Source organism: Cupressus sempervirens, chromosome 8 (genome assembly GCF_028749045.1).
Source record: "Cupressus sempervirens isolate cs-2001-9-10 chromosome 8, ASM2874904v1, whole genome shotgun sequence".
Classification (NCBI taxonomy): domain Eukaryota; kingdom Viridiplantae; phylum Streptophyta; class Pinopsida; order Cupressales; family Cupressaceae; genus Cupressus; species Cupressus sempervirens.
The window spans coordinates 284425566-284448935 of NC_143125.1; the positions used below are offsets into that span (position 1 = coordinate 284425566).

Here is a 23370-nt window from a genome sequence, read left to right on the forward strand (position 1 = left end):
AGTTTTGTGCATGTCATTTTAAAATCTTTAGCTCATTCATAAGTTAAAATGTATATATTTGGAAAAAAAGAAATATAGCAAATTTTTGTTGATATCACTATAAATTCATCATGCATATAAGTGTAGTGATATACCATTTGTTATACCTATGAGTTTAATTCAAGGCCCCCCTAAAATAGGAAAAACGGTTGCATCTATAGCTATTGTATATCATTTAGCAAAGTAAGCAAAACAACATAAAGTAAAGAGGAAGTATCACATAATATCAAGAAGTAAATGGAAAAATGATGGTCTACTAAATATAGTTCATGAATATATTGGTCGACGATAAGATTTAATGTTTTCTTAGACATTTTGATATTTTTGAAATATCATTTGGAATTCATTTTTTATGAATAAATCTAATAATAATAAAACAATTCTGACTAACTTCTTTCATATTTTATCCCTATTGAAAATGAAAGTGAACACAAACCTTTTGACATGTATCATAAGATCCTTGTTCACTTTTTATAAAGCATTAAAATATCCTTTTTATACACTTATGTCTATTTTAACAAATGATTCATTTCTTAACCATGGCATAAAAATTGAAAAATATAACTCAAACCTAAATTTGGTAAGGCAAAAAAATACTTTGTTCCCAACCATGGTCCATTATGCCTATATGGCTTGGTTGGGACTCAATATGTTTCTACTAAAGTTCATGTTAATTTTGAAACATATAATAGATTTTGTGGTATATAATTGATGAATAGTGTTAAAAACATTTCTTGTGGTTATGGGTGTAGTCTAATACCTCTTTTTAACATGAATCATTTTTTAAACATATACCTCTATACATTGTTTCTTAAGGTTGAATAATACCTTTGTTCTAACTATTGTAATAGGGGAACTATCAAGTGTTGATGAGAAGAAGTATAAGGCACTTAAAATAGCAATAGAGAGAGATATAGCTCAAACTATTGATGTCATTTTCTCTACCTGCATTGGTGTTGGTGATCCTCGAATATCAAACTTTAGGTTTTTTCAGGTTGGTACCCACCATTGACTTCCATTCATTAAATGACAAATTTTGTGTGTACTTATAGTAGACTTCACATTCTCACAATGGAAATTCTAACATATAGTTTTCTAATTCTACAGGACCTCATTGACGAGTCCACACAAGCCACTGAACCTGAGTGCTTAATTCCATTAATTCTTGGAACAAAGTAGGTAATAAGCCTAGAGTTACAAGTGCATATGGTGGTACTAGTTGGAGATCACTTCCAACTTGGTCCTGTGATAATGTGTAAGAAGGCAGCTCATGCTGGTCTTGCACAATCTTTGTTCGAGTGACTTGTACTCTTGGGTGTTAAGCCTTTCAGATTAGAGGTTAGATTATTGTTTGTGTTCTAGTATGCTCAAAATGAAGATCACATTAACTAGCACTTATTATATATTCCAATGAAGTTTTGGTAGATGAATTATTTCTTGTATGGTATAATACACAAGAGATGTATAGTCTAGTGTAATGTTCAAAGTATTATTGCATCTCTTGTATTATAAATTGCATGCAGATTATTTCTTAGTTGTTATGTCTCAATTTCATCATTTATTCTAAAATTATATAGGTTGCAAGAAAAGTTCATTTTACTTAGCATGATTTTTTTTTTTTTTCTAGCATCCATAGAAATTTAATGCATGTATGTTGAGTATGTGCACGATTATGGTCAACCAAACTATGGCCTTAACTGGCAGACAAAAACTAGAAAATCAAGGTTATGTCAACTTAACACATAATTTTAAAGTGGTTATGGACTTTATATCAAAAAGTTGTAAGAAAATAATCTATAGAAAATTGAATGTAATTTCTGAACTACTAGACCTTATCTGGAGAAAAAAATAATTCATTGGTCAAAAGTTTGGATTTTAATGCAGTATTATAAAAATTTTAGGGCAAAAAAAGAAGTAGGTGTATGTCTAACCACCCTAATAAAAATCAAATGATAATTTTTTTAAATATAATTATAGATATAAAAGTTAGACTCATGTCTAGATGTGACGCATATTTTTGGGTATTTTTATTTCAAATAAATAATTAAATATGAATTTTCTACTAAAAACTTTTTAGAAAAATAAATTTCATGTCTAACCACTTTAACTAATAAATTTTTTTACCAAATTTAATTTTTTTATAAAAAATTTCTTATACTAGGCAAAGCATAGAATGTGATGCAACTTTTGGATTTAAAAAAGTGTTATACCATTTGAAAGTTATAGCTATTTTTCAATTAGTATGTCAATTAGCACTTTACAATCATCTTCATTGAAAATTAAGTAATAAATACTTATCAAACTCAGAATTTGACAGCAATTATATCGATGGAATCTTGAGAGTGTTATAAAAATGCCCTTTTCGTTTCATTCAATTTTGATGAAAATAACATTGTCAAATGGCTACCCAAATTTTGAGTGTTAGTGAAACCCTTCTCAAACATGTTTTTTGGGTTGACAAAATAGGCTTGGTAAATTTGAAATTGGATATCCAATCACTAGCAAGAATTTTCAATAGCAATTTGGAGGGAAATTTGAGAGGAGAGATTTTTTTCAATTTTAAATTTGGAGGGAGTGAAATTTGAGAGAAAATAAATTTAAGAGGGAAACTTTAGACTGTTTTAGAGGGAAATTTATTTGGGGAAAGTATGGACATTGATATTATAAGTATTAACTATTATTATTATTATTATAATAATTATTATATTATAGTAATATGTATGATTATTATTATTCAATATAATATATTGATAAATATAATTATTAAATATATATAGTAATATTATATGACTAAATTATTATATATGGTTATTATTATTAAATCTATAATCTAGTAACATATATGATTATTATTGTTATATAATCTAATAATATATTATTATTATATTAAAATATACAATATTATATAATTATTAAATATAATATTATCATAAAATGCATCATTTCGATGCATTTCATGACAACATATGTCCCTAGGGCTTGTAGTGACCCCCTTTGACGCATTCCCAATGGATTCCTAGGGGTCTTAGGGATCTTAGGGATATACATTGTCATGAAATGTATCGAAAGGGGTCATAGGTCATCCTATGGCCCCTTTCAAACCACATAAAGGATTCTAATATGTCCCTAAGGGTCCTAGGACCACTAGAAACATATGTCATCATGGAATGTGTTGAAAGGGGTCATAGGTCATCCTATGGCCCCTTTCAAAAAATATAAATGATTATAATATATCCCTAGGGGTCCTTGGACCCTTATAGACATATGTTGTCATGGAATGTGTCGAAAGGATTCATAGGTCATCCTATAGCCCCTTTCGACCCATATAAATGATTATAATATGTACATAGGTGTACTAAGACCCCTAGAGACATGTCGTCATGGAATGTGTCGAAAGACTTATGACCCCCTTCGAACCATATTAACAATTCTAATATGTCCCTATGGGTTCTAGGACCCCTAGTGACATATGTTGTCATGGAATTTCTTGAAAGGGGTCATAGGTCATCTTGTCACCCCCTTTGACCCATATAAATGATTCTAATATGTCCCTAGGGCTCCTAGGACCCTTAGAGATATATGTCATCATGGAATGTGTTGAAAGGGGTCATAGGTCATCCTGTGACCCCCTTCAAACCATATAAATTATTTTAATATGTCCCTAGGGGTTTTACAACCCTTTAGGACATATGTTGTCATGGAATGTGTCAAAAGGGGTCATAGGTCATCCTATGACACCCTTCAACTCTTATACACATTTTTAACATATCCCTAGGGTTCTTAGGACCCCTTGAGACATATGTTGTCATGGAATGTGTCGAAAGGGGTCATAGGTGATCCTATGACCCCTTTCGACCCCTATAAATGATTATAATATGTCCCTAGGGGTCTTAGGACCCCAAGATACATATGTCATCATCAACTATGTTGAAAGGGGTCATAGGTCATCTTATGACCTTGTTCAACCAATATAAACCATTCTAATATGTCCCTAGGTATCTTAGGACCCCTAGAGACATATGTCATCATGACATGTGTCGAAAGGGGTCAGAGGTCATCTTATGACCCCTTTCGACTCATTTAAATGATTGTAATACATCCCAGGGTCCTAGGACCCCTAGAGACATATGTCATCATGGAATATGTCAAAAGTGGTCATAGGTCATCCTATGAATCCCTTCAACCCATTAAAATAATTCTAATATGTTCCTCAGGGTCCTAAGACCCCTAGAGACATATGTCATCATGGAATGAGTCAAAAATAGTCATAGGTTATCCTGTGACACCCTTTGACCAATATAAATGATTCTAATATGTCCCTAGGGGTCTTACAACCCCTTGGGACATATGTTTTGATGGAATGTGTTGAAAGGGATCATAGATCATCATATGACCTCCTTCAACCCATATAAATGATTCTAATATGTCCCTAGGAGTCCTAAGACCCCTAGAGACATATGTCATCATGGAATGCATCGAAAGACCTATGACCCCTTTCAATCCATATAAATAACCTAAATATGTCCTGAAGGGTCCTAGAACCCCTAGAGACATATGTCGTTCTGGAATGTGTCGAAGGGTCATAGGTCATCCTGTGTCTTTTTTTGACCCATATAAATTATTATAATGTCCCCAAGGGTCCTAAGAACCTTAGAGATATATGTCATCAAGGAATGTTTCAAATGGGGTCATAGGTCATCCTATGACCTCATTCGACCCATATAAACAATTTTAATATGTCCCTAGGGGTCATAAGATCCCTAGAGACATATGTAGTCATGGAATGTGTTGAAAGGGGTCACAGGTCATCTTGTGAGCCCCTTCAACCTATATAAATGATTCTAATATGTCATTAGGGGTCCTAGGACCCCTCAAGAAATATGTCATAGAATGTGACAAAATGGGTCATAGGTCATCCTTTGACCCCCTTCGACCCATATAAATGATTCTAATATGTTCCTAGGGGTCCTAAGACTGCTAGCGACATATGTCATCATTGAATGTGTCGAAAGGGGTCAGAGGTAATCCTGTGAACCCCTTCAAGCCATATAAATGATTCTAATATGTTCCTAGGGGTCGTAGGACCCCTACAAACATATATCATCATGGATTGTGTTGAAAGGGGTCATAGGTCCTCCTATGACCCTCTTCAGCTAATATAAATTATTATAATATGTCCCTAGGGGTCCTAGGACACCTTAAGACATATGTCATGATGGAATGTGTCAAAAGGGGTCATAGGTCATCCTATGACCCCCTTCAACCCATATAAATGATTATAATATATCTCTAGGGGTTCTAAGACCCTTAGAGACATATGTGATCATAAAATGTGTCGGAAGGGGTCATAGGTCATCCTATAACATCATTTGACCCATATCAATGATTCTAATATGTCCCTAGGGGTTCTAGGACCCCTACAAGCATATGTCATGATAAAATGTGTTGAAAGGGGTCATAGGTCATCTTGTGACCCTTTTCGACCCATATAATCAATTCTAATATGTCCCTAGGGCTTGTAGGACCCCTAGAGACATATGTCATCATGGAATGTGTCAAAAGAGGTCATAGGTCATCATGTGACCCCCTTTAGCCCATATAAATGATTATAATATGTTCCTAGGGGTCCTAAGACCCCTAAAGTCATATGTCATCATGGAATGTGTCGAGAGGGGTCATAAGTCATCCCGTGACCCCCTTTGAGCTATATAAACAATTCAAATATGTCCTTGAGGTTATAGGAACCCTAGGGACATATGTCATTATGAGAAGTTTTGAATGGCCTATGACCTCCATCGACCCATATAAATAATTCTAATATGTCCCTAGGGGTTCTAGAGACATATGTCATTATGAAATGTGTTGAAAGGGACATAGGTCATCTTGTGGCCACTTTTGACCCATACAAATGATTATAATATGTCTCTAGGTGTCTTAGGACCCCTAGAGACATATGTCATCAAGGAATATGTCGAAAGGAGTGATAGGTAATCCTATGACCCCTTTTGACCCATATAAATGATTCTAATATGTCCCTAGGGGTGATAGAACCTCTAGAGACATATGTCATCATGGAATGTGTTGAAAGGTTGTGACGGTCATCTTGTGACCCCCTTCAACCTATATAAATGATTCCAATATGTTGCCAGGGGCCCTAGGAGCTCTAGAGACATATGTCACCATGGAATGTGTCAAAAGGGGTTAGAAGTCATCCTGTGACCCCCTCTGACCCATATAAATGATTCCAATATGTCCCTAGGGGTAGTAGGACTGCAAGAGATATATCATCATGGAATGTGTAGCAAGGGGTCATAGGTTATCCTGTGACCCCCTTCGACCCATATAAATGATTCTAATATGTCACTAGGGGTTGAAGGACTCCTAAAAATATATGTCATCATAGAATGTGTCAAAATTGCTCATAGGTCATCCTATGACCCGCTTTGACCCATATAAATGATTCTAATATGTCCCTAGGAGTCCTAGGACCCCTGTAGACATATGTTGTAATTGAATGTGTCAAAAGGGGCCATAGGTCATCCTATGCCCCTCTTCAACAAATGTAAACAGTTATAAGATGTCCCCAGGGGTCCTAAGATCCCTAGACACATATGTCATCATAAAATGTGTCGAAAGGTGTCATAGGTCATCTTATTACCCTAGTCGACCCATATAAACGATTCTAATATGTCTTTAAAAGGCCTAGGGCCCCTAGAGACATATGTCATCATAAAATATGTTGAAAGGGGTCATAGGTTGTCTTGTGACCCCTTTTGACCCATATAAATGATTCTAATATGTCCTTAAGGGTCATAGGAGCCCTAGAGACATATGTCATCATGGAATGCATCAAAAGGAGTCATAGGTCATCATGTGACCCCCTTCAACCCATATAAATTATTCTAATATGTCTATAGGGGTCCTAGGGCCCCTTGTGACATATGTCATCATGGAATGTGTTGAAAGGGGTCATAGGTCTCCTTGTGACCCCCTTTGACCCATATAAATGATTCTTATATGTTCTTAGGAGTCGTAGGACCCCTACAGATATATGTCATCATGTAATGTGTTAATAGGGGTCATTAATCATCATATGACTGCATTCAACATATGTCATCATTCAATTTTTTGAAAGGGGTCATAGGTCATCCTATGACCCCCTTCAACCCATATAAATGATTCTTATATGTTCCTAGGGGTCATATGACCGCTAGGGACATATCTCATCATGAAATGTGTTGAAAGGTGTCATAGGTCATCTTTTGATTTTTTTTGACCCATATAAATGATTTTAATATGTCCTTAGGGATCATGGGACCCCTAGGGACATATGTCATCATGGAATGTGTCCAAAGGGGTCATAGGTCACCCTGTGACCTCCTTTGAACCATATAAATGATTCTTATATGTTCTTAGGGGTCCTAGGACCCCTAGAGACATATGTCATCATGGAATGAGTTGAAAGGGGTCATAGGTCATCCTATGACCCCCTTCTACCCATATAAATGAGTATAATATGTTCCTAGGGTTCCTAGGACCCCTAGAGACATATGTCATCATGGAATGTGTCGAAAGGGCCCCTTCAACTCATATAAATGATTGTAATAGAAATAATATAGTAAAAAATATAATAATATAGTAAAAATAATAATAATATAGTATAATAATCATATATATATTATATTTATAGATAATAATAATAATAACATATTATACGTTATAATTTATAGATGATAATAATAATATATGTTAATAATGTATATATAATATATTACATTATTAATTACATAATAACATTATTATTACATTATAATGTTATTATTATTATTATCATTATGTTATAATATAATAATAATAATAATAATAACATAATATATTATTAGATATTGATAGTTACATTATTATATTAAATAATAATAATAATAATATAATATAATTTATTTTCATATATATATATATATATATATATATATATATTTATAGATTAGTCATAACTCAAATTAGTCATATAACTCACAAATTTATTTTTCCCTCCAATATTTTTATGCTACCAGTATCGGATATCTAATTTTACTGTCATGATTTTTCCAAAATATTCCTTATCACTGCAAATCCAACAATATCACTTTTTGTGGGTCTTTTTCATAGGTTTTAGAAAAGGTCACATTTTGGGGCCCAACCAATTAAAAAAGTTTGATAATATAAACCTAGGAGTCTGATATTGTCATCTAGATGTGTAGTAGTAGTCATCGAAAGGCTAAACACAAAAGGAAGGTATCCAATGAAGAAATTGTAGCATATAGGGAAAGGGATAAAATAGAATGCCAAAGGAAAAGACAAGGTATGTTATATGTCAGTCAAGTTGATGATGAATTAGTCGAAGGTGAAATCACAGAGTCAGATAATGAATATGTGCAGTTGGGGAATGAAAATGTACCAATTGAAAATGATAATGCTGGGATTGAAAATTTAGAGAATGAAAATTTCAAGGACGAAATGCTATCAGTTCATAATGTAAATTGCATAATTAACCATGTTGAACATGACAATGCATAGGAACCTAATGCACAAGAACCTTCATATCTCCTAATTATAATCAACATGAAGGTTCTAGAACACCAAAATGGATAATTGAAATTGATGAAATGATTATTACCTATTTGAAAGGGAAAAAATTAGAAAGAACCATTTGGTTATGGGCTTCAAGACTATATGAGATGTTTTTCGGCAACAAGACAGTGGTGGAACAATGTTAGCTTTTTATGGACTTATTTAAGATGCAAAAGATGAGACCTATGCTTTCCAAATTGAAGGTTTGTGTCAATAAAAATTTGGAAAGAAATGCCATTATTTTGAAGAATCTTTTCAGTTCTCACAATAGCATTGGGAAATATAGTTGGGAGAAGGATAACAGAGCTGCTTGAAGTGTTATTACAACCTCTTTGGTAAGTCATCATTTGAGAAAGGGTAGATATATGAGACAAACTTGTATTGATTTGAACCTAAATCATACTACTTTGAGAAGAGCACGTAGTCGATGAAAGAGAATTGATGATCCTCTTCAAAATGAAACATGAGCATTTGGTGGGAGACTTCCACATTTTGATAAGAAGCTATCCAATGATGTAAAGGAAGAAATTACACAATTTTGGCACTCTAGCTCACAAGTATTACCCAATGCTAAAGACATGTTAAAGTTGAGAATTGGCTTCAGAGACTGCATGCCACATCCTATACACTATTTGGAGGTATGTCAAACTATGTTGTTCAAACAATTTAGAGAGTCATCCAAGTCTTCATATATCACAAAAGGGCTTTTGAATATTTAAAGCCATTTTATTGTGTGCCACTTAAAATTCAAAATACATGTTGTTGCAAATATCATGTTGATTTTTCTATGCACCATGAACTATTACGCTCCATCTGTTCTACTTTGCAAAGTAAAGAAATGTTGCAGAATTGTGGTGCTAGTGGGCTTCCAAAATCATCAAGAGACTTGCTAGATCATTTTTTATGTTGTAGAGTTGATGGTTGTTTCTTTTATTTAAATGCTTTCTCAAATGAGAAGTGTTCAGAATGTGGTGGCTTATCCAAGTTTGACACATGTTTCCATGAGGGGTGTGAACAAGATCTTGGAAAGACAAAAATAAAATAAAAAAGTTATATGAAATGGTGGAATACACATTAAAGAGTGGGGGTGAGGGCTCTAGATGCGAATTGGATGGAAAATAAATCAATGTGGCTAGTTTTATTTCAGATTTCAAGGAAAATCTTTTCTACAAGTATGCAAGACATAGTCATAGGTCTTAGTGTTTGGATCAACAATTTAGAATGTGTAAGGAGACTTTTCCCACTGGTACTATTATATCAGTTGTCAATTTTGTTAAGAACTACACATTTCAACCTCAAAAGAAGACACAATCTCAGTATTACAATTCCATTCATATTGCTATTTTTGTCCACATAACATATAGGCATGCCCCTGATAGTGCAAAAGATAATTAGAAGATTATTAGAGAGTATCACTTTTATATGAGTGACGATAGATCTTGCTCTCATGAGTTTGTGCAACATTGTTTCAAGAATTATTTTGATTTCTTACATGAGCATGCAATTGCTATGGATAGACATATCATTTGGTTAGATAACTATATAGGTCAATTCAAGAATGCTCGCATGTTTTATTGGTCGTGTAGTATGCACATAGAGAGAGGGTTTACCTCATATTTGGCAATTTTTTTTAGTCTAGCCATGGGAAAGGGGAACATGATGGAGCAGGGGCATGTGTGAAGAGAGCTCTAGTTAAGGAGAAACTGAAGATTTTAGTAGCAGAGCTTCTTGATGCTCGTAGCATTGTTGATTGGTGTAGTTTAGCATTATCATAGGAGGGGACTCTTGATTTAGTGGTACACAGGTTCTTTTGGTTGGTTGAGGAAGGGTCCATAGCTAATAGATCAGATTGTGCTACAGTGAGAGACTCATAAAAAAGGAATTCACTCTAGAGCTTTGATTCTAGTACATGGACCATTTGGACATGACAACTAGCTTTCTTTTTTCCTAGTTTCTTTTAGTGTGATTAGGATCATTGTGTGTTGAGTGAGTGGGTGGATACATGGGCTTCATATTATCTTACTCCATTGTCTATCATACCCTCTATCAGAAATGGTGACATGGAATGTTTACTTCAGCATAACCATATATTAGATCTACTTCAGCCAAGACATATCTTTGCATTGGTTGAACAAAATTCCTACATTCGAAGACTATTGGAAGCACAAAATAACTCTCATATATTTGCATCTTACTATAGAAACAAATGTAAATTTGTTGAAGCACCAAGGAGACCAAAAGTAAAAGAACTTTTTACTATTACTAATTCTAATCACGAAGCCCTATTAGATACCCTAAAATTGAGAGAGGACCCTACTAGAACACTCAACTAGGTATATTTACTTCTGATGTTATTTTCTTCATAATGTTTTAGTGAACCACTAATTATCTTGTTTAATAAAATAAGTTACTAATTGTTTTATGATATTGGTGTGTAGGTACATCATGAAGAGTGTCGGGGGGTGTTGTGGAGAATTCCTAAGATTTATGATGTATGATGATGTAAAATGTGAGGATTTTTTTTATATGGTTTTTGTAATAATGAAAAAGACAAGCTATTCAAAATAACACATACACAACCAAATACATGCAAAATATTTGAATTATTCTATTTTTATTTATGATGAGTGGTCTAAATTACATGATATAATTTAGTACTTGAAAAGAAAAGATCAATTTAATTTTCTCCATGATTGTCTCTTTTACATCATTGTGATATATTAATTTCATAGAGAGGTGGATTTTCAATTTTTATAAACTTTCTATAATATTTTTACTCTTTAGTTATATTTCAGATTTTACTTTTTATATATGAAAATTGAAGCTAGACTATCTCTACTAAAATCTCTTTCAAAAATAATAATATAATTGATAGCCTCATGATACCAAACTAATGCTTTTAATTAATAAGGAAGGGGTTAGTAGGCCCTTGAAACCATTTATAGTGAGAAGATCATTATGCCTCCAAAGACAAGTCCAATGGATTTTTGAAAGGAACCTAAAACCTTGTAGGGTTTTGAAAAGTACCCCAAAAATTCAATGATTTTTCTAAGGATCCTAAACATTCCAAGTCTACCAAAATTTCCATGTCTTCCCAACCAAAGAAAACATATATCTAGAAGATGATCCACCAAAAATAACCATAAAAATTTTAATCTTCTAAGAAGGATGAGAAATAGAGACACTATAGAAGAAATGAAGAGTCCTCATAGAGAATCCCCAAAAAATTCTCAACATCTGCATGGATAAAAATCAAAATGGAGGAGAAAGACACATACTACTAGGCCATACTTACTATTAAATTTGCATCCCAACTACCATGAACATAGATTTTAAAAAAGAAAAAACCTTGAAGCACAAAGGTTATTCAAATATCATCACCAAGATAAAGAGAGAGGGGGCCAAAGAAATTGCATAGAATCTTGATCTCTCAAAAATTTCCTAACTTTACTCTCACATATCAACATAGCCATTCACCATAGGTAAGAAAAGAGAATAATAAAGAGTAAGAGAGAATAAAGTCACCACTAAGAGAAGAAGCAAGAGATTGAACATATAGCTAGGTTATATTGGTAAACACAAAACCTATCTCAAGCACTCCAACATGAAGACACCCTCCAAGCTAGAAACCTAAACCCTATACAAAAAATTGTGTGGCTTACATAAGCCAAGACCACAACATTGTGAACATCAATGTAATTGAACCTAGCCAAGACCTTGGCCATGTTTGGGAGAAAATCCACAATCTAGCTCTACATGCCCAAGAATCTTAGTGGGGAGGAGAAGTTAGGAGTTACACTAGCATAAAAAAAAGGGGATAGAGAGGAGAGAACCATAATGCAAAAAATATTTAATAAAATTAAAGTTTTCCAACCCAACCAGTGTTGGGACCCCAAGTTCTTTTAAAAGGTATTCCAACTATTTCTCAAAATAAGTAGAAAGGAGAGAAAAACAAAAAACAAAATAAAGAAAAACTTAACATACTAAACATAGTATCTAAAACTATCATATGAACTAAATGAATAGAGCCAGACCAATTAGGCTTTTTTTATGTTTTCTCATTCATTAACTAGGATTCATAGGTTCTCTAGCCAGTTGGTGACATCCTTAGTACTCTTTATTTCATCATGCTTTCCATACACAATCTAACAATCCTTCATCAGTTTTCTCCTTCTAATGATGGTTCTAAAGAAGGCTTGATCACAAAGCTTGGATTGATGTTAATATAAATTAAATGTATGAAATATTCTTTTTTTTCTTCTTACAACTCCATGCCTTTTTAGCCACATATTATACATCTTTCTCTCTAAATGATTAATGTATGCGATTATTTGTTATAGAATACGTTTATTGCAAGTAACAATCTCAAGATTTTTTTCTAGTAAATTATAGAATCTTTCTTGTATTATACAAGAGATTGATGCAATGCATACATTTTTTTTGTAAAGAATTTACAATAAAACATAGTGTGCACAAGCTTCATTAAATAAGATCCTCCATTTTTACTCAAAAATTTTGGCTTTGAATGTTCTTTAATAATAAAAGGGGCATTCATCAAAAGAAACATCTAGAATTCACAAAACATTTGTAGTTCTCCAATAATATCAAAAAAGATAGAAGAAAATTACACTTTTTAATATTAAACATTAGATAATATTAATAATATTAAATCTTTAATTAAAGAGTTGAATCGTTGTCATTAAATAACACTTCTAATGTTTTCTTCATTTTGTAAGTAGTTCAAGAAATGGGCATTTGGGAAATGTTTATTCTCTTCATGAAGAAAACTAAGCATAGTAAATTCCCCTTGGTAAGTTATTATAGCTACTATCTTTATTGATACACCCACCTAAAGATATCTATACACCCATCTAAAGAGATCTATAATATAATATTGAACTGACTAGACTACTGAAGGATTAGATTCATACTTATTAGTCTTTGTCTTTTAGACATGAGACATTAGTTTCCATTATTCTAAATTATTCAATTTTTAAATACACATCCATAAAATTGCATAAAAATAACATTCTAACATTAAAGGACCACTAGAGCGTAACTTTGAAACCATTAATCTCGGCATCAAATCGTCAACACCATTAGCTCTGGATGGTTGGGTGAACCCTAGTGAAACCCTTGTTCCATCCATGGAGCATCCATCGTCCAAGACCACCCCATATTAAGGAGTCTCTAAAGTGCTCTAAGTGCATTTTGAGGTCAATCTTCCGAGGGTTGTAACTCAGAGCTCATGAGGGCTATCGATGGAACATAAAATTCTATACAATGATGATGCCAAGGCCTAAAATAACCTATCTCATTTTTAATATATCACATTCTATTTGGATTTGGCACAATGATCTCACACAATGCCAAAACTCATAGTGTGCCTTAGTTCATAGGTGCACCAGAGCATAACTTTGAAACCACTAATCTTGGCATCAAATCATCTGTTCCATTAGCTCCAAGTAGGCAAGTGAACCCTAATGACATCCTTTTTCTAGCCATAGAGACCATCCATCATCCACGGCCACCCTATATCGAGGAGTCTCCAAGGTGCTCTAAGTGCATTTCGATGTCAATCTTCCAAGGGTCATAATTTAGAGCTCATGAGGGCTATCGATGAAACATCAAATTCTATAGGATGGTGATGCCAAGGCCTAAAATAACCTATCTCATTTTCAAGATATCACATTTTCTTTGGATTCAGCATAATGATCTCGCTTAATGCCAAAACTTGCAGTATGCCTTAGTTCACAGGTGCACCACAACGTAACTTTGAAACCACTAATCTTGGCATCGAATCATAAGTGCCATTACCTTCAAGTGGGTAGGTGAACCCTAATGAAAACCTTGTTCTAGCCACAGAGACCATCCATTGTCAGCGACCACCCCATACCAAGGAGTCTCCAAGGTGCTCTAAGTGCATTTTGAGGTTGATCTTCTAAGGGTCATAACTTAGAGCTCATGAGGGCTATCAATGAACCATTAAAAGCTATCTAGGATGGTGATGCTAAGGCCTAAAATAACCTATCTCATTTTCAAGAGATCACCTTTCATTTGGATTTAGCACAATGATCTCACTCAATGCCAAAACTTGTAGTATACCTCAGCTCATAGGTGCACCACAGCATAACTTTGAAACTGCTAATCTTGGCATCGAATCGTTAGTGCCATTAGTTCTCGATGGGTGGGTGAACCCTAGTGACACCCTTTTTTTGACCACAGAGATCATCCATCATCTGTGGCCACCTCATAATGAGGAGTCTCTAAGGTGTTATAAGTGTGTTTCAAGGTCGATCTTCCAAGGGTCATAACTTAGAGTTTGCGAGGGCTATTGATTAACTATAAAATGCTATAAGATAGTGGTGCTAAGGCCTATAATAACCTATCTCATTTTTGAGAGATCACCTTCTATTTGGATTTAGCACAATGATCTCATTCGATGCCAAAACTCATAGTGTGCTTTAGTTCATAGGTGCACCACGGTGTAACTTTAAAACCATTGATCTTGGCATCGAATTATCAGTGCCATTAGCTCCAAGTGGGTGGGTGAATCCTAGTAACACCCTTTTGCTAGCCATGGAGACCATCTATTGTCCGTGGCCACCCCATATCAAGGAGTCTCCAAGGTGCTCTAAGTGCATTTTGAGGTCGATCTTCTGAGGGTCGTAACTCAGAGCTCGTGAGGGCTATAGATAAAATGTCAAATTTTATAGGATGGTGATGCCAAGGCCTAAAATAACCTATCTTATTTTCAAGAGATCAAATTTTTTTTAGATTTGGCACAATTATCTCGCTCGATGCTAAAACTCATAGTGTGCCTTAATTCATAGGTGCACCATAGCATAACTTTGAAACAGATGATCTTGGCATCGAATATTCAGTGCCATTAGCTTTAGGTGTGTGGGTGAACCTTAGTGACACCCTCATTTTGGCCACAAAGACCATCCATCATTCACAACCACCCCATACAAAGGAGTCTCCAAGGTGCTCTAAGTGTATTTCAAAGTCGATCTTCTGAGGGTCATAACTCAAAGCTCATGAGGGCTATTGATGAACCATCGAATGCTATAGGATAGTGATATTGAGGCCTAAAATAACCTATCTCATTTTTAAGAGATAGTAACAAGGTGAAAATCATTTGATCCAATCAAGTCTCTTAAGTTGGGATATTTTGAGGTTATGTTGAAATTGAAAAGTTGTAGTATGAGGATAGTAACAAAGTGAAGTGCTAGTTATCAAAGATTATGAGTTTAGGAATGAGTTTGTGGTTGGGAATAGAATCCATGGTTGAGGAATAAAGTCCTTAACTATGTTGAGATTATATTTGAAGCCAAGAGTTAGTTTCAAGGTTGAAGGTGGAGTTTAAAATCATATTTCGAGTTATTTGAACCTTGTGTAGGAGGTTAACAAGTGTGTTTATGTCATGATAGCACTTTAAATTAAACATTGCATCCAAATTTGATAATAAAGGTTGTTAAAATTTTATTCTCAAATTATTTCATTTGAATCAAATATAACAAACATAATCAAAATTAATGATATTCCATAAACACGAACAATACACATGATCCACGATAAATTGAACTACACTAGATACTAAATTAATATGTATATCATTGTGCACATAAATGACAAAAATATATATCAAAATACATGTATCCATAGACAAAATTTTACACAAATATATATCAAAGATCATATATCCATAGACAAAGTACTCAAATATATATCAAAAGACATAGATCCATATACAAAATGTGGTTGATCATGCCATCAGAATGTGTATAATATTAATGTTTTTGTAAACAATGTGGCATATATCATCTCAAAATGTCTCATGATGTATCCTACGACAACTATACTATCCTAGGGTGCTAGTGGATGATCAAAATGTAGCCTCTTTGCTGCACTAGGTGGATTGAATGCCTCCTACATAAACAAAAAAGGAAAACCCAAAGTTAGACTACTAAATTTATATGATTCTTTGCATCTAACATTGAATTACTCAAATTCATAATGATCCTTTTTATAATGAAGATTTATACTATTAAAATCTCATAATAAATACCTCCCTTGTCATCCTCCTATGCTAATTAGGAGTCCTCTCGTATGCCCTTGAAAATGCTTGTACCTCACTAATTATGGGTTGTGTATGTTCAAATATGTTTGTTAGATGAATCTGTAACTTAAACTATAACATTATAATTCATAGCATGCTAAATTTATAACATATTTAATCATGAATTCAAACTATAACTTACTATTGTAGGCTCCTCCTCAGGATAGAGTGCCTACATCATCAAATCTACATAACTCTCTCATTGAACCTCATGTGCACTAGAAGTCTCCTATGAGATACAAAATAGTAGTTTTTAATATCACAAAAATCAATTTTGAATTTATTTATGAAGACAAGGAAAATTTTTTAAAATGATACTTATACATATAATGGGGCTCTCAGTGCAAATGGAAATGTCTGAGCATCTACAACCCGAAATCAGTACAAGCTCATCGCCGATAGCTATGCCCTATATACAATAAAGAATGTAATTAAATTTCATTACCACAAATATTTTACAAGAATGCATCAATATTTAACAAATAGAAAGCACCTAATTAACTTTCTTTTGTCAATGCATGCTAGCTCATCCCCTGCACTTTGTCCCCCCAAGATAGGTGTTACCTGCAAGAGAAAAGAAAGATTAGCAACCATATATGCTACAATATTAAATATAAAAAACAATGCAAACACAACATAATGTATAGTAGATGTCTCAAGGCCAAATGAAATGGTTGAGAGCATGGCATCGTCAATCGGTCTGAGCTCCTTCTTGGTCATCAACTAAACATGAATGAAGATCACATACATGTATAAGTTAGTATGGCTTAAAAATTAAAATCAGTCTATTATAAAAATTAAATTTAAATTTCATATGTCATAACAAAAAAATGTATACACATGCTGACACCGAAGGAGTCCATCCCTTTACATTCTCTTCCTCTCTCGCATCAGGGTCTATAGCCTCTACACTTGTGTCTGGTGTATCCTTGTCTAATACAAAATCATACTTAGGAAGATCACCTATGAGACCTAGGAAAATAATCTTTCATGTAATTCAAGTGTGAGGCACACAAATGTGTGGTGAGCTAGCTGATGATGAACTGGCACCAACATCATCAACATGGGGAGGCAAGACTGACCTAGCATGAGATATCAATAGGCTACTCAACCTATGAATGGCTCTGATGGTCTAAGAGCTAGCCTCTACCATAATATTAGGATGCTGCATTCAAGGAGGGGGGGAGATATCAGTAGGGGGGATGAAAGTGCCAGCTTTCTTCCATTGGGAAGAGGGTCTATCCTGAGGAGATCCTACTCCTAAACCCATGTTGGGCTTCAAGCTCCAATAGTTCACTTTGAGTTTCAACACAAATTCCGCATATAATTTTCTAAGGAAATAAAATGGCACCTCTAAATTTCTATGTGGAGGGATATCAAAAACCATCCACCAACAATCCCAAAAGTTTGCACATATGGCATCATTTGTGCACCATTTAATCGATAGTTTGGGTTTTTTTTTGTTGATTGGTATACCCATTTTTGGGTTTGCAAAAAGGCTAGCCAAATCCTCTTTGGTTATATTGAGGGCCACAACCTCATCATAGTCCAAGCCATCATCAAACATCTCATGCATTTTGTCACACCAATGAAGAGTGGCATTTTTTTGGTTGGTAAGGGTTTCAATGTTATCCACTATGGTGTTTAACATGGATAACATAGGAGCCAATGCAGGTACATTATTATATGTTCTTCGCAAACCCCTCAATTTGATGAGATTTTCATTTATCAAATCCTCAATTCAAGGAGGGTTTTTACGGGGTAGTGGATTATTTGGTGGATGGTTTTATGGTGGGGGGTTACGAGGAATATTATTCCTTGCCTCGGTGTCATCATTTTGATCAACCATTCCTATTAATTTACAAAACATAATATATATTTAAAAAAACCTTAATCTTAACAATTTCTGTCAAAAAACCCTATATTTAACTAAAAATAATAAATTCATGATAAAATCTATTGAATTTATATTTAAAAAACCTAATATCATATATCTAATGTCGTATCTGATATCCGAGCACAAACACAATAAAACACTATGACAATGAGCCCGCAGGCTCTATGTTTTTTTTTATAACAACTGGCAGATTTCAGATATCTGATATTATATTGGATATCTGATACAATATTGGATATCCAATATTGCCATGTCACCCCATGGTTTAGAACACCTGTGGGTCAAGTATATTACAATATATTACTATATATTATATTTTATATTATAATATATTACTATTACATTATTATATTATATTATATTATATTATATTACATTAATATATATTATATTTAATATTATAATACTATATATTAGGTAATGTATTATATTATATTATACTATTATATTATATTTTACTCGTATTAATATTTGTGAATGATTTTCCAAATATAGAAATATTAATATTCATAAATAATATAAGATATATTTATTACTTTATAATTATTTAATGTAATAACTAATTAACTATTTCATATATACTTCTATATATTTTTTCATGTTATCAGGTATTTGATCTTATATTAGATATCCGATAATATTCGGTATTTGATATTGAATCAAATATTTGATAAGGGTCAGGACTTACTTTCCAAGTTTGGTACCTAGATAGGAAAAAAAATATTAGAGTGGATTTTGAAGCAATTTTAGATGTCCTCAAACACTAATTTTTTCACATCGCCACTTTTTGGCACACCATGATCCTACACATACCCTGTTGCAGTAGCTTCATAGAATTGAAGCTATTATTTGGGAATGATCTTGCACTCTGTGATCATTTGAATTTTTCCTTCTAATGATATTTGAATAATCTAAATTTTTTAATAAGTTGAGATGCATTGAAAAACACTTATAGATTGAGTTTGCATCCTTTGCAGGTTCAATATCATATGCATCCATCTTTATTTGAATTTCCTTCAAACAACTTCTATTAAGGCACACTTTAGAATGGTGTAACTGTAATTGAGAGACAGTTAATTAGAATTGATTTTCTATGGCTAGTGCCAAATTGGCCCATGTTATTTTATGTGTAGGTGGGCAACCAAATCTATGTATTATTATTATATCTTATGTTTGTCCCTTGTGAATTCAACGGATTACAATTGCTACTATTATCAGTAATATTTTCTGTTCAAAATTCAAAGTTTATTGAAAATTTCTTGTTTCAAATGGGGCAAGAAGAGATAATTGCAAGTGGCACATCTTATCTAAATAGAACTAAATCTACAAATGTGGAGAAGATCATAACAACTTTTTTGAGAAGTGGTGTAATTCTTTGCTAGGTATTATTTGATTTTTCAAAGAATGTTTTTGGTTTATAAAGCTCTTTTCTATATTTTATACTCACTGTGTTACTTTTCATAGACTGGGGTAATCACACCATATGAAGGACACCAAGCCTACATTGTTAATCACATGGCTAGGCATGGTGCATTGCATCAAAAATGTGCTTTAGGGTAATGGATTTTTGAATGACCCCCAGAGGCTGAATGTTGCACTTACACGAGGTCACTATGGTATTGTTGTTTTGGGGAATCCAAAGGTTTTAAGAAAACAACCACTTTGGAATGGTTTACTCTCTTATTATAAGGTAATGCTTATTCTCTATGATCTAAAATCATGGTCTATTATGCATGTTTATGTGATGTATATACAAGTTACTAAAGCTCTATGATATCATTTATGTTTCTTTATAGGAATACAAATGCTTAGTAGAAGGGCCACTAAAAAATTTGAATTAGAGTATGGTACGGTTTTAGAAATCAAAGAAGGTAAAAGATGTTTCCATTGATTAAATCACTCTAGTTTTGATGGTGATTAAAAGATGATTGTGAAAAAATTTCCTTAGATGTTGGGTCCAATGTTGCTTATGTTTGTTTTAGGTAGGGATTCCATTGCTTAAAATTTGTATGATAAATAGAAACACTTCTCATTCTAGTAAAGATGTTTTCTTTTTTACTATTTGATTACAATGAAAGTGCATATCAGTCTTTTGGAATTTGACTATATGAATTTTTAACATCCATGTTTTAGATCTCACACAGTAATTATTCATCAGGATAAAGGAGAGTGCAAGAGAAGAGAAAAATGACTATAGGAATTTTTAACATTAGAGTTTCATATCACACACGGTGATCCATCTTTGGGATGAAGGAGAGTGCAAGAGAATATTAAAAAATCATATTTTTCAATTCTCTTGCACTCTCCTTCATCATGATGGATCACATACTTTATTTTTCTATTCTCTTGCACTCTCCTTCATTGTAATGGATCATCATGTGTGATCCAACACATGATGTTATAAAATCTTAAAGAATCAAATTCTAGAAGACTAATATGCATTTTTAATGTATTGTGGAAATCTAATTACTTTACACTAAAAGTATCTTTCATTACTATAATGTTAGGTATATTTAGATTTGGGCCCCACTCATATATATGTGGTTTGATTGCATAGTATGCTAATATGATAGTTCAACTTAAAAGCACCATTATCTATTATAATACATTAATCTTTCTTTTGATCTCCTTATCATGAACAACAGGTTTATAATGACCAAATAATTTTCCCTGGGGGTGGGCCAACTAATGTTGCTGACAACTTCAATGCTGGGGTAGTGAATGATAAAAGGAATGCTCATGCAAGAGGTAACATTTTATAGATAGATGTAGGTTGTTAGATAAGTGATTTCTAGTATTTTCTAAGGATCTAATCATTTTATCCATTCTTGTTAACTACATAAATTTATAAATGTTTCAATCTTTATATCCAACTATGTGCATATGCTATCTAGACAATTCATTCATGCTATTTGGATAGTTACCTAATGGAAATAAAAAATTTGGGGTGCACCCAGCTGGCTTTCCTTTTCCATGGGTTCCTATTCCACCATACCTTGGAATACCATTTGGTAAACCTTATGCAATTCCTTCATGAGGTGGTGTTCATGGAGCAATAGGTGCTCCTCAAGGGCCACAAATGGGTAACAGAGGATTTGGTGCAGGATATGGAAGTGTTGGTGGTCCCATTGGGGGGCATTTACCACATCAAGGTTCATGTCAACCAATTAGAGGTATGGGATCTAGTTTCAACTTTGCTAGTCTTGAAAATCTATCAATCCAAGCTTTAGTTGGAGGTCCACTATCTCAAACTAGTTTATTGACCCAAGCAATCATGTATATTTGTTGGCTTTTGTTTGATAGGTAGGAAATATTAATAGTTGTAGAAAGCTATGGGAAATGTCTCAGGTACTCGTTGAGCATATATGTCATGCCTTAAATCAATGATGTCAAAAAGTGATTGGTAATGAAACAAGTAGATAGATTTTTTGTGTTGTATATTGTCAAATTGAAAATTATAAATTTGAAGTAAACCCCTTCTGTCTAGGATTTTCTTGGGGAATATTTTAGAGTCAAGGCTCTCACATGGCTTACAATGTAGCTGAATTCAATACTTAGGTGATGGTTCTTAGATTTTAGTTGAAAATTATTGTGTGAACTTATAGACTTTAATTGAATATTCATTTTGAATTACAATCTTACTATATAAGTTTTTACATAGGCATCTCAATGTGGATATGGTGTTGAGTATGTCACCCAAAAAATGAAAGGTGCCCTCCCTAGAGACTTTTTGAATCAGAATTCCCAAAGTGGCTACTTAGTAGCAAATACTAGAAATGACCATTTATTAGGCAAGTCATTAAATTGATATGTAGATTTGGATTTTTTTGGATTTACATCTTTGATTTTTTGTTATGTGCAGACTATATTGATCTGTAGATATAGATTTTGATAGGATATATGATTTTGATTGGATATACATCTCTGACTTTTTTGTATCTACGGACTACCTTTTGTAGCTTTTTTCAATAGGATGCCCTAAGGAGAATATTCACTCATTTTTTGCTTAAGAATGTTCACTTGTTTGCTTATATAATAGCTATAATATGTTTCGATATATTTTTGGCAGTCTTTTTTCATATATCGGGGGAGTCAAGCAAGACATTATTTTGAAGCTAGTACATATTGTTTGTGTTTTGCCTGTCTATTACTTTTTTCAAAATTAAATCATAGTATCGGATGTGGATGTTAGTATCAAGGAAGATATTCTTTGGTTGTACGCAACTAATGTTTTATGGCAATGAAATTGGAAATTCTATAGGCAGTTGCATGCTAGGCTTCCAATCTTTTGCATGATTGCTCTATTTTGTTATCCCCACTTTCTTCAGGTTGAAATGCCTATTTAATAGGTAATTGAATTATGGTATATGTCCTACTAAAAAGTGTGTTTTATTCATTTTTTCTTTGATTTGGATTGACTTTTCATGCCAAAGTGTTAGATGGTGGACTTTTATATGTAGTTACCAAATCTGGTTAGTTTCAAATCAAATTCAACTTGATCTAGATTTTTGTACCAGGAAAATTTGAGCAATTCATCCTTGGCTTTTCAATTCATATACAAATTTTAGTGAATTCTTTCTTGTGTTTTTTATTTCCAATTTTTAGGGATCTCCTAAACAAATCAATTTTTTGGACCAGATAATTCTAGTTTTTGAACATTGAATTGATCAAACCTCATGGTTTTGAACCTTTAATTTTTTAA

At 33.3% G+C, this 23370-nt stretch overlaps 1 pseudogene; it reads left to right on the plus strand.

Moving 5' to 3' along the window:
- The window catches only part of LOC149542544 (regulator of nonsense transcripts 1 homolog), a 69253-nt pseudogene extending 47278 nt beyond the window's left edge, over positions 1 to 21975 (plus strand).
- The last annotated feature ends 1395 nt before the right edge of the window (positions 21976 to 23370 follow it).